General features: G+C 60.4%; 1 non-coding gene across 1 annotated transcript; it reads left to right on the top strand.

Annotated features, from left to right (window-relative positions):
* The first annotated feature begins 9,042 nt into the window (after positions 1 to 9,042).
* On the top strand, positions 9,043 to 10,857 carry LOC142793664 (small subunit ribosomal RNA). The gene has a single exon (XR_012891725.1). It is a non-coding gene; the product is annotated as a small subunit ribosomal RNA (ribosomal RNA).
* The last annotated feature ends 1,643 nt before the right edge of the window (positions 10,858 to 12,500 follow it).

Genomic DNA, 12,500 nt, shown 5'->3' with positions numbered 1-12,500 from the left:
GGGCTCGAGACAAAGCTCGACCCTAAACCGCGCCAAGTACGGAGGGAACAGCGCGGCTAAGGGCTCGAAACAAACCCTGAACCGCGCCAAGTACGAAAGGAACGGCGCGCAGTAGGGGTTTAAAACAAAGCTGGTCCCAAAACCGCCGCCAAGTACGAAAGGAACAGCGCGGTCGAGACTCGGAAGAAAAAGCTTTCAAAGTGTCGTAGCACGATGCACACTGCTGTTCGTGTGGAACAAACGTGACTACCGTGCTGTACGGTGGAGTTCTGTGCGCAAAAGCGGCGGGTGTGTTTCTAAGCACCACAGCGTTGTGTCAAAAAAGAGGTGCCTGAGAGAAACGCATGCGACTGCCGTGCTTTGCGGCATAGCACCGTGCGCAAAAACGGTGCGCATGCAAGAGGTGTCAGAGCTAGCGAACTTTTGCCACGAGCAACAGGTCACTAAAAGCCTATAGATGACGGTGTTGGAGGAAAAGAAAAATATCGAGAAAGCACTGCGGTGTGCCGTGCGTAGGGACGGGCGCGCGTGCCACATGCCGCCGAAATATGGGTGTCGGAGAAAACAGAGTGAAAACAGAGTGCCGCGCGTAACGAGGGGCGCGCGTGTTACAGAGAGATATGCCCAAACGCATGAAAGTGTACGCAGGTGTCCTAAGGCAGTTTTTTTTTTTTTTCCTCATTTTGATGTCGCCCCGGCTGACGTGGTTTTCGTTTTTCCGTGCCGCCCCGGCTGACGCGGTTTTCGTTTTTCCGTGCCGCCCCGGCTGACGCAGTTTTTGCGCCGCCCCGGCTGACGCGGTTTTCGCGCCGCCCCGGCTGACGCGGTTCCGACTTTGCACTTTTTGGCTCACCCCGGCTGGCGGCCCACTCACTCGATCGCCAGGTCTGTTTGCCCCGGTGGTTCCACCGCCAGGCTTAAGCGCGAACTTTTTTTGTTTGTTTTCTTTTGATTAAGCGCAAGCTTTTTTCTTTGTTTTCTTTTGATTAAGCGCGGGCTTTTTTCTTTGTTTTTTTTGCATTCGCCCCGGCAGACGCGGTTTTTGCGCCGCCCCGGCTGACGCGGTTTTTGCCGCCCCGGCTGACGCAGTTCGGACTTAGCACTTTTCGGCTGTGCCTGGCTGGCGGCCCACTCACTCGATCGCCATGTCTGTTTGCCACAGTTTTCCCGGTGGTGCCGCACCCGGGCTCGCCCCGGCTGACGCGGTTTCGTGCCGCCCCGGCAGACGCGGTTTTCGCGCCGCCCCGGCTGACGCGGTTTCGTGCCGCCCCGGCAGACGCGGTTTTTTGCCGCCCCGGCAGACGCGTTTTTTTTTTCTTTCGCCCCGGCTGACGCAGTTTTCGCGCCGCCCCGGCAGACGCGGTTTTCGCGCCGCCCCGGCAGACGCGGTTTTTTGCGCCGCCCCGGCTGACGCAGTTCGGACTTGGCACTTTTTGGCTGAGCCTGGCTGGCGGCCCACTCACTCGATCGCCATGTCTGTTTGCCACAGTTTTCCCGGTGGTGCCGCACCCGGGCTCGCCCCGGCTGACGCAGTTTTCGCGCCGCCCCGGCTGACGCGGTTTCGTGCCGCCCCGGCAGACGCGGTTTTTTGCGCCGCCCCGGCTGACGCGGTTTTTTGCCGCCCCGGCTGACGCAGTTCGGACTTGGCACTTTTCGGCTGTGCCTGGCTGGCGGCCCACTCACTCGATCGCCATGTCTGTTTGCCACAGTTTTCCCGGTGGTGCCGCACCCGGGCTCGCCCCGGCAGACGCGTTTTTTTTTTTTCTTTCGCCCCGGCTGACGCAGTTTTCGCGCCGCCCCGGCTGACGCGGTTTCGTGCCGCCCCGGCAGACGCGGTTTTTTGCGCCGCCCCGGCTGACGCGGTTTTTGCCGCCCCGGCTGACGCAGTTCGGACTTAGCACTTTTTGGCTGAGCCTGGCTGGTGGCCCACTCACTCGATCGCCATGTCTGTTAGCCACAGTTTTCCCGGTGGTGCCGCACCCGGGCTCGCCCCGGCTGACGCAGTTTTCGCGCCGCCCCGGCTGACGCGGTTTCGTGCCGCCCCGGCAGACGCGGTTTTCGCGCCGCCCCGGCTGACGCGGTTTTTGCCGCCCCGGCTGACGCAGTTCGGACTTAGCACTTTTCGGCTGTGCCTGGCTGGCGGCCCACTCACTCGATCGCCATGTCTGTTTGCCACAGTTTTCCCGGTGGTGCCGCACCCGGGCTCGCCCCGGCTGACGCAGTTTTCGCGCCGCCCCGGCTGACGCGGTTTCGTGCCGCCCCGGCAGACGCGGTTTTCGCGCCGCCCCGGCTGACGCGGTTTCGTGCCGCCCCGGCAGACGCGGTTTTTTGCCGCCCCAGCTGACGCAGTTCGGACTTAGCACTTTTTGGCTGAGCCTTGCTGGCGGCCCACTCACTCGATCGCCATGTCTGTTTGCCACAGTTTTCCCGGTGGTGCCGCACCCGGGCTCGCCCCGGCAGACGCGTTTTTTTTTTTCTTTCGCCCCGGCTGACGCAGTTTTCGCGCCGCCCCGGCAGACGCGGTTTTCGCGCCGCCCCGGCAGACGCGGTTTTTTGCGCCGCCCCGGCTGACGCGGTTTTTTGCCGCCCCGGCTGACGCAGTTCGGACTTGGCACTTTTTGGCTGAGCCTGGCTGGCGGCCCACTCACTCGATCGCCATGTCTGTTTGCCACAGTTTTCCCGGTGGTGCCGCACCCGGGCTCGCCCCGGCTGACGCAGTTTTCGCGCCGCCCCGGCAGACGCGGTTTCGTGCCGCCCCGGCAGACGCGGTTTTTTGCGCCGCCCCGGCTGACGCGGTTTTTTGCCGCCCCGGCTGACACGGTTCGGACTTTGCACTTTTCGGCTGTGCCTGGCTGGCGGCCCACTCACTCGATCGCCATGTCTGTTTGCCACAGTTTTCCCGGTGGTGCCGCACCCGGGCTCGCCCCGGCAGACGCGTTTTTTTTTTTTTTTTCTTTCGCCCCGGCTGACGCAGTTTTCGCGCCGCCCCGGCTGACGCGGTTTCGTGCCGCCCCGGCAGACGCGGTTTTTTGCGCCGCCCCGGCTGACGTGGTTTTTGCCGCCCCGGCTGACGCAGTTCGGACTTTGCACTTTTTGGCTGAGCCTGGCTGGCGGCCCACTCACTCGATCGCCATGTCTGTTTGCCACAGTTTTCCCGGTGGTGCCGCACCCGGGCTCGCCCCGGCAGACGCGTTTTTTTTTTTTCCTTCGCCCCGGCAGACGTGGTTCCCCCCCCCCCCTCCGTCTTTCTTTTTGTTTTTTTTTTTCGCCGCGGCTGAAGTGGATTTTTCGGTGCCTCGACGCCCCGGTAGTCGCGGTTTTTCCGTTTCCGCACGGCCCCGGCTGACGCTGCTCGGTCACAGTCGCCTTTTGTGGTGATTGCAGACTTCTTGAGCGCGGGTGTTTTTTTTTTTTGTTGTTGTTGTTGTTTTATTACGCATTCGCTCCAGCAGACGCTGTTTAGACTTTTTGTTTCCTCTTTTATCCTGCGACGAGGTGACGAGGTTTATTCGGTGCCCCGCCGCCCCGGCTGAAGTGATTTTTCCTGTCCCGTGCCGCCCCGGCTGACGCGGTTGGGACTTCGCGTTTGTTCGGCCGCCACGGGTTTTGGCGCACTCGCTCGGTTGCTTGTTGTTGCCACTTGTTGCGAACCCAGGTTTCTTGAGCGAGCGCGGGCGTTTTTTCTTCCTTTCTTTCTTTGTTCTATGTGTTAGCGAATCGGCCTTTAATATCACACGAGGACTCACAACCAACAATTTTCAGTTTGAAGTGTAAAAAATCTGCAGGTGTTGACGTAACTGACTTGCCCCGTACCCTTGAGTACATCCATGAAGTTCTCGTAGTACTACTAAATCGCATTATTCCAAGTGGAGAAATTCCCATAAACTTGCAAACCTCTACACGAAAATCGGTGCGCGTGATAAAGTTGAAAATTATCGTCCGATATCAAATGTGCCTTCTATAACACAAATTCTAGGAAAAAAAAAAAAAAAACACTTGTTCGCCGTTTTCTGCGCCGTGACTGGCAGCACTCCGGCGAAGCGAAACGGGGTCGATTCGAGCACGATATCGGCGTCTTTCGACGTGCTCGCCGGCGACCGTCGCACGAGTACGTCGCACGAGCGCGTCTGCCGGGGCGCCGTTTGCGAAGCCGACGCAAAAGTGGGAACCGCCGCTCGGATGATCGCCGCTTTCGGCAGAGTGAGTGTTGGCACTCCGGGGAAGCGAAACAGCGTGAATGCGCCCACGAAATCGGCGTATTTTGAAGTGCCCGCCGGCGACCGTCGCACGAGTACGGTAAACCGCGTCAGCCGGGGCGTAGTTCGGGACGCCGACGAAAAAGTGGGAAGCGCAACTCGGATCTTCGCCGTTTTTGCAGGAGTGAGTGGCGGCCCTCCTGCGAGACCAAGAAGCATCGATTCGTGCACGAATTCGGCGCCTTTCGACGTGATCGCCGGCGACCGTCGCTCGAGTAGGGCAAACCGCGTCTGCCGGGGCGGGCTTCGGGACGCCGATGCGAAAGTGGGAAACGCTGCTCGGATGTTCGCCGTTTTTGGCCGAGTGAGTGCTGGCACACGGGCGAAGCCAAACGGGGCCGATTACGGCACGATATCGGCGTCTTTCGACGTGCCCGCCGGCGACCGTCGCACGAGTACGGTAAACCGCGTCAGCCCGGGCGGAGTTCGGGACGCCGATGCGAAAGTGGAGAACGCCGCTCGGATCTTCGCCGTTTTTGGAGGAGTGAGTGGCGGCACTCCGGAGAAGCCAGGGAGCGCCAATTAGCGCACGATATCGGCGTCTTTCGACGCGCTCGCCGGCGACCGTCGCACGAGTAGGGCAAACCGCGTCTGCCGGGGCGGGGTTTACGACGCCGACGCAAAAGTGGGAACCGCCGCTCGGATGTTGGCCGTTTTTGGCAGAGTGAGTGCTGGCACTCCGGCGACGCGAAAGAGCGCGAATGCGCCCACGAAAGTGGCGTATTTGGACGTGCGTGACGGCGACCGCTGCAGGAGTACGAAAAACCACGTCAGCCGGGGCGAGCGACACACGGCGGTCTGGGTGCTTATCGCTGCTATTATAGGGGCACCCCGGCAGACGCAGAAAAAAAAAAAAAAATTTTCGACCTTCTTTTTTGCTGGTCGAGCTCGGGTAACCCAGGTCGCAATGGGAGCCGCGCACGAAAGCGGCGTCGCGAGACGCGTTCGCGGTCGCTAGTCGCACGAGCTCGGCAACCGCGTCAGCCGGCGCGGAGTTCGGGATGCCGACGGCTAAGTGGGTACCGCTGCTCGGATGTTCGCCGTTTTTGGCCGAGTGAGTGCTGGCACTCCGGTGAAGCCAAGGAGCGCCAATTCGTGCACGATATCGGCGTCTTTCGACGTGCCCGCCGGCCACCGCCGCACGAGTACGGCAAACCGCGTCTGCCGGGGCGGGGTTCGCGACGCGTACGCAATAGTGGGAACCGTCGCTCGGATGTTCGTCGTCTTTGGCCGAGCGAGTGCTGGCACTCCGGCGAAGCGAAACGGGGCCGATTCGGGCACGATATCGGCGTATTTCGACGTGCTCGCCGGCGACCGTCGCACGAGTACGGCAAAGCGCGTCTGCCGGGGCGAGGTTTGCGACGCCGACGAAAAAGTGGGAAGCGCCGCTCGGATCTTCGCCGTTTTTGCAGGAGTGAGTGGCGGCCCTCCTGCGAGACCAAGAAGCATCGACTCGCGCACGATATCGGTGTCTTTCGACGTGCCCGCCGGCCACCGCCGCACGAGTACGGCAAACCGCGTATGCCGGGGCGGGGTTGGCGACGCCGACGCAAAAGTGGGAACCGCCACTAGGATGTTCGCCGTTTTTGGCAGAGTGAGTGCTGGCACTCCGGCGAAGCGAAAGAGCGCGAATGCGCCCACGAAAGTGGCGTGTTTGGACGTGCTTGACGACGACCACCGCAGGAAAACGAAAAACCACGTCAGCCGGGGCGAGCGACCCATGGCGGTCTGGGTGCTTATCGCTGCTATTATAGGGGCACCCCGGCAGACGCAAAAAAAAAAAAAAAATTTTTTTCGACATTCTTTTTTGCTCGTCGACCTCGGGTGACCCAGGTCGCAGTGGGAGCCGCGCACGAAAGCGGCGTCGCGAGACGGCTTCGCGGTCGCTAGTCGCACGAGCTCGGCAACCGCGTCTGCCGGGGCGGAGTTCGGGACGCCGACGGCTAAGTGGGAACCGCCGCTCGGATGTTCGCCGTTTGTGGCCGAGTGAGTGCTGGCACTCCGGCGAAGCCAAACGGGGCCGATTCCGGCACGATATCGGCGTCTTTCTACGTGCTCGCCGGCGACCGTCGCACGAGTACGGCAAAGTGCGTCTGCCGGGGCGGGGTTTGCGACGCGTACGCAATAGTGAGAACCGTCGCTCGGATGTTCGTCGTCTTTCGCCGAGCCAGTGCTGGCAATCCGGCGAAGCCGAACGGAGCCGATTCGGGCACGATATCGGCGTCTTTCCACGTGCTCGCCGGCGACCGTCGCACGAGTACGGTAAACCGCGTCAGCCGGGGCGGAGTTCGGGACGCCGATGCGAAAGTGGGAAGCGCCGCTCGGATCTTCGCCGTTTTTGGAGGAGTCAGTGGCGGCACTCCGGTGAAGCCAAGGTGCGCCAATTCGCGCACGATATCGGCGTCTTTCGACGTGCCCGCCGGCCACCGTCGCACGAGTACGGCAAACCTCGTCTGCCGGGGCGGGGTTTGCGACGCCGACGCAAAAGTGGGAACCGCCGCTCGGATGTTCGCCGTTTTTGGCAGAGTGAGTGCTGGCACTCCGGCGAAGCGAAAGAGCGCGAATGCGCCCACGAAAGTGGCGTGTTTGGACGTGCTTGACGACGACCACCGCAGGAAAACGAAAAACCACGTCAGCCGGGGCGAGCGACCCATGGCGGTCTGGGTGCTTATCGCTGCTATTATAGGGGCACCCCGGCAGACGCAAAAAAAAAAAAAATTTTTTTCGACATTCTTTTTTGCTCGTCGACCTCGGGTGACCCAGGTCGCAGTGGGAGCCGCGCACGAAAGCGGCGTCGCGAGACGGCTTCGCGGTCGCTAGTCGCACGAGCTCGGCAACCGCGTCTGCCGGGGCGGAGTTCGGGACGCCGACGGCTAAGTGGGAACCGCCGCTCGGATGTTCGCCGTTTGTGGCCGAGTGAGTGCTGGCACTCCGGCGAAGCCAAACGGGGCCGATTCCGGCACGATATCGGCGTCTTTCTACGTGCTCGCCGGCGACCGTCGCACGAGTACGGCAAAGTGCGTCTGCCGGGGCGGGGTTTGCGACGCGTACGCAATAGTGAGAACCGTCGCTCGGATGTTCGTCGTCTTTCGCCGAGCCAGTGCTGGCACTCCGGCGAAGCCGAACGGAGCCGATTCGGGCACGATATCGGCGTCTTTCCACGTGCTCGCCGGCGACCGTCGCACGAGTACGGTAAACCGCGTCAGCCGGGGCGGAGTTCGGGACGCCGATGCGAAAGTGGGAAGCGCCGCTCGGATCTTCGCCGTTTTTGGAGGAGTCAGTGGCGGCACTCCGGTGAAGCCAAGGTGCGCCAATTCGCGCACGATATCGGCGTCTTTCGACGTGCCCGCCGGCCACCGTCGCACGAGTACGGCAAACCTCGTCTGCCGGGGCGGGGTTTGCGACGCCGACGCAAAAGTGGGAACCGCCGCTCGGATGTTCGCCGTTTTTGGCAGAGTGAGTGCTGGCACTCCGGCGAAGCGAAAGAGCGTGAATGCGCCCACGAAAGTAGCGTATTTGGACGTGCTTGACGGCGACCGCCGCAGGAGTACGAAAAACCACGTCAGCCGGGGCGAGCGACCCACGGCGGTCTGGGTGCTTATCGCTGCTATTATAGGGGCACCCCGGCAGACGCAGAAAGAAAAAAAAAAATGGGGACATGGCGTGCGTCACCGTGCGGCTTCGCAGCGTTGCCGAAGTCGCCGAGCCCTTCGACTGAGCCGAACGGCGGACAGGGAACGTTGGTCGGCCGTTCTAACCTGTCGGTGCCACGCCGAGACGTCGTTAAGGAAAACCGCGTCGTGGGCCTCTACGACGCCGTCGAGTCGTTGTACGTTTGGTGTCCAGCGTGTCGGCGGCGAGTAGCGGACACGTCGTTCACGACTTCGGTCTTTCGCAGTCGACGCGAACTTGCGGAGAGTCGTGGTGCCTCACGTTTTCGGCAGAAACCGCGGCGGAATTTTCCCGTGCGTGCGCGCACGACCTCGGTGCTGTGCCGTCAGCGTAGTGTTGCACAAACTCGTGGCCTACCCAAGGTGCGGTACGTTTGCGGCCGTATCCTCGGTGGGAATTTCGTGAGTAGGGTCGCAAATTCTACGACCTCGGCGGGTTTGAGAGCGACGTAGACTTGTGGCACGCTCAACATGCCACACGTTTCGGGGCACACCCGCGGTGAAATTTTCTCGAGTACGCTCGTATTAGGGCCCAAGGAGGTCTGGGTACTTATCGCTGCTATTATGTGGGGGTTCTCGTGAGCGGCGTACGCGAAAGCGACCGGGTGTCTGATATGCGGCGGGCTTCGGCCTCGTCAAGCGTGTCCTCGGGTCTGCTCCAGGGGAATCCACGGCAGTCGTCTGCAGCCTCATCCGCTTGATGCGTTAGGGGCTGGTTGTCGGACGGTGCCGTTTTACCACGATATCGAGGTGTGTTCCGTGTCGTCCTCGGGCGATTCAGATGCGAAAGCGCCGAAGACGCGGGCGTGACCCGTCGTCTGGCGGCTTTGCAGTCTCGGCTCCGTTGCTAGTTCCGGCCGGTCCACCGACAGTGCAGCGGGCTTGGGCAACCCGCACGGCGCGACCGAGTCGATGCAACGAAAAAGAGCGAGCATGAACGTGCTTCTTGCCGCACGGCTCCCACTCGTCTTTCGGGAAGGTTGTGCCGTAGCGAGCTCGAACGCCGTCATCTCGGAGTGCAAAATAAGCGTGTTGGGGCGCCTGAAGGTGGCCTCCGCCGCACACAGACTGCGTCCGGCCCGCCGAGGGCGAGGACGGACGCGCAGTCGAACGATTACCTGGTTGATCCTGCCAGTAATCATATGCTTGTCTCAAAGATTAAGCCATGCATGTCTAAGTACATGCCGAAATAAGGCGAAACCGCGAATGGCTCATTAAATCAGTTATGGTTCCTTAGATCGTTTCTTCCTACTTGGATAACTGTGGCAATTCTAGAGCTAATACATGCAGTGAGCCTGGAGCCCTTTGGGTAACGGGTGCTTTTATTAGACCAAGATCGATCGGGTTTCGGCCCGTATTGTGTGGTGACTCTGGATAACTTTGTGCTGATCGCATGGCCACGAGCCGGCGACGTTTCTTTCAAGTGTCTGCCTTATCAACTTTCGATGGTAGGTTACTTGCTTACCATGGTTGTTACGGGTAACGGAGAATCAGGGTTCGATTCCGGAGAGGGAGCCTGAGAAACGGCTACCACATCCAAGGAAGGCAGCAGGCGCGCAAATTACCCACTCCCGGCACGGGGAGGTAGTGACGAAAAATAACAATACGGGACTCTTTTGAGGCCCCGTAATTGAAATGAGTACACTCTAAATCCTTTAACGAGGATCAATTGGAGGGCAAGTCTGGTGCCAGCAGCCGCGGTAATTCCAGCTCCAATAGCGTATACTAAAGCTGCTGCGGTTAAAAAGCTCGTAGTTGGATCTCAGTTCCAGACGAGTAGTGCATCTACCCGATGCGACGGCTCGGACTGAACATCATGCCGGTTCTTTCTTGGTGCACTTCATTGTGTGCCTCGAGATGGCCGGTGCTTTTACTTTGAAAAAATTAGAGTGCTCAACGCAGGCGAGTCGCCTGAATAAACTTGCATGGAATAATAGAACAAGACCTCGTTTCTGTTCTGTTGGTTTTTGGAATACGAGGTAATGATTAAGAGGGACGGACGGGGGCATTCGTATTGCGGCGCTAGAGGTGAAATTCTTGGACCGTCGCAAGACGAACTACTGCGAAAGCATTTGCCAAGAATGTTTTCATTGATCAAGAACGAAAGTCAGAGGTTCGAAGGCGATCAGATACCGCCCTAGTTCTGACCATAAACGATGCCAACCAGCGATCCGCCTGAGTTACTCAAATGACTCGGCGGGCAGCTTCCGGGAAACCAAAGTATTTGGGTTCCGGGGGAAGTATGGTTGCAAAGCTGAAACTTAAAGGAATTGACGGAAGGGCACCACCAGGAGTGGAGCCTGCGGCTTAATTTGACTCAACACGGGAAAACTTACCCGGCCCGGACACTGGGAGGATTGACAGATTGAGAGCTCTTTCTTGATTCGGTGGATGGTGGTGCATGGCCGTTCTTAGTTGGTGGAGCGATTTGTCTGGTTAATTCCGATAACGAACGAGACTCTAGCCTATTAAATAGGTGCGGGGTTCCCAGCACCTTACAACCTTCTTAGAGGGACAAGCGGCTCCTAGCCGCACGAAACAGAGCAATAACAGGTCTGTGATGCCCTTAGATGTCCGGGGCCGCACGCGCGCTACACTGAAGGAAGCAGCGTGTCTTTATCCCTGTCTGAAAAGACTGGGTAACCCGTGGAACTTCTTTCGTGATTGGGATAGGGGCTTGCAATTGTTCCCCTTGAACGAGGAATTCCCAGTAAGCGCGAGTCATAAGCTCGCGTTGATTACGTCCCTGCCCTTTGTACACACCGCCCGTCGCTACTACCGATTGAATGATTTAGTGAGGTCTTCGGACCGATGTCCGGCGCGGCCTTTCGGTTGCGCCGGTCTGTTGGAAAGATGACCAAACTTGATCATTTAGAGGAAGTAAAAGTCGTAACAAGGTTTCCGTAGGTGAACCTGCGGAAGGATCATTAACGGATTGTGAAGGGTGAGCGCCTCAGCTGCGTCTGCGCCCGACACTTTCTGCCGCTGACCCCGTTTGGACGCGGGGTCGGCTTTTCCCCACGGGGCTGCCTGAATGTGGAGCGGCACCCCGTGACAAATTGTTGCGCCCAGCGGACGCCAACACCGCGACCTTGGACGGTCGGCCAGGTGGCGGACGCGGGTACAAACGGCGCAACGCACTCATAGGTCGGCTTTCGACCCGCCACTGCACCGTGGCTCGAAGCGCTCGAAATGCGCGACCCGACCGCTGCGGGACCGCCTAGTACTGTAAACAGGAGCGGCGGAGCGCGAACGGCGAGTCGTGGTTACGTCGGTAGAAGGCGAGGCTGCGCGTTCCCGAAACGCCAGCCGAGTGCCCTCCCGACCGTTCGAGCGTGCAAGAACGAGACCCGACAATCGCGCGGCGACTGCCAAGTACGAGAGGAACGGCACAAGCGTCGGCGGTCGGTCAAGGAACTGGCGATGTGACGGGTCCGCTGTGCACCAGTGCATACCGTCCCGCCGTCCGCGGCAAGCGCCTCCGCGTCCTCGGGTGACGGAGGCTGCCGGTCGGTTCTTGCAGGCGAGGGATCTCGCTGGCACCGGTTCGCGTTGACGCGCGGCCGGTCATGGCACGGCGATGCGACGGCCGAGGTGCGCAGTACTCGATGGAGGAACCGCACGCTCCGATGACCGTCCCGCCCTCCGCGGCGTATGCGTACCGACCGTAATGGTTGCAGCAGCGCCGGCCGGCTTTTGAATTCGCCACACGAAACACGGTGCGAGATCGCGGTTAGGGGAGCGTCGACGTTGCCAGGCGTTTTGCTTGCTGCCGAGGGAAAGGCGGCACGGCCACGTCGCGCTCGTCGCGATTAGCGGGTCTGCGCGCTTTGGGAAGGTGCCGCAACGACTTGCCGAAAGAGGAAGCACGGAAGAACGAGGGACTTGGACGTCCCGACAATTGAACGCACTTGCGGCCAGGCCCTTGCTGGCTTCGTTCTTCCGCCTCGAGTAGGCTCGTACGCGGCTCCGGCGCCGAAAGTGGTCCTTGGCACCGACTTCGGTGGACGTGGGAAGTGCCGCGCAAGTACGGCGCGCCTGGCTCCACCTGTTGGCTAAAGTAGGCAGCCGGATCGGCATTTTGGTGTGCGGTGGCAAACCGTGGATGCGAAAAAAGCTTGTGCGATTTCGTGGAACAAAAAGCGGGGGTCCCCCTTTTTATGCGGAGGAGACCGACCCGCCCGCCGTGGTGAACCGCGACGCCACGGTAAAAACGGGAGAGGCTTGTCGATGGGACCGTGCATCCCGCGCTCCACGGAGGCCGGGAGGCGGCCGCCCGAGGAAATGTGTAGCCGTCGAGGCCCGCATCTGCGTGCACTCTTATCCAAATGGGTGTACCGCAGGCATTTTCTGGTTAGGCGGGCCAATGAGAGCGAGCACACAACGATACCTACGGGTCCGGCTTGGAGAACCGGCTTCGACGCCTCCCGAGTATTTATAGAGGGGTGGACCACGAAAGCACTCGCAAGTAGCGGAAGCGAAACGCCGTCCGAAACACACCGTTTGCTCGATTTGCGGCAGCCGAAAAAGGCGCGGCAGAGTTTTGGAGTCCAAGCGTGCGCTGAAAAGCGCC

The sequence above is a fragment of the Rhipicephalus microplus genome, unplaced genomic scaffold (assembly GCF_043290135.1).
Source record: "Rhipicephalus microplus isolate Deutch F79 unplaced genomic scaffold, USDA_Rmic scaffold_317, whole genome shotgun sequence".
Taxonomy (NCBI): Eukaryota; Metazoa; Arthropoda; class Arachnida; order Ixodida; family Ixodidae; genus Rhipicephalus; species Rhipicephalus microplus.
Note: the sequence above shows the minus strand (reverse complement) of the source record. Positions and strands in the feature narration are given on the sequence as shown.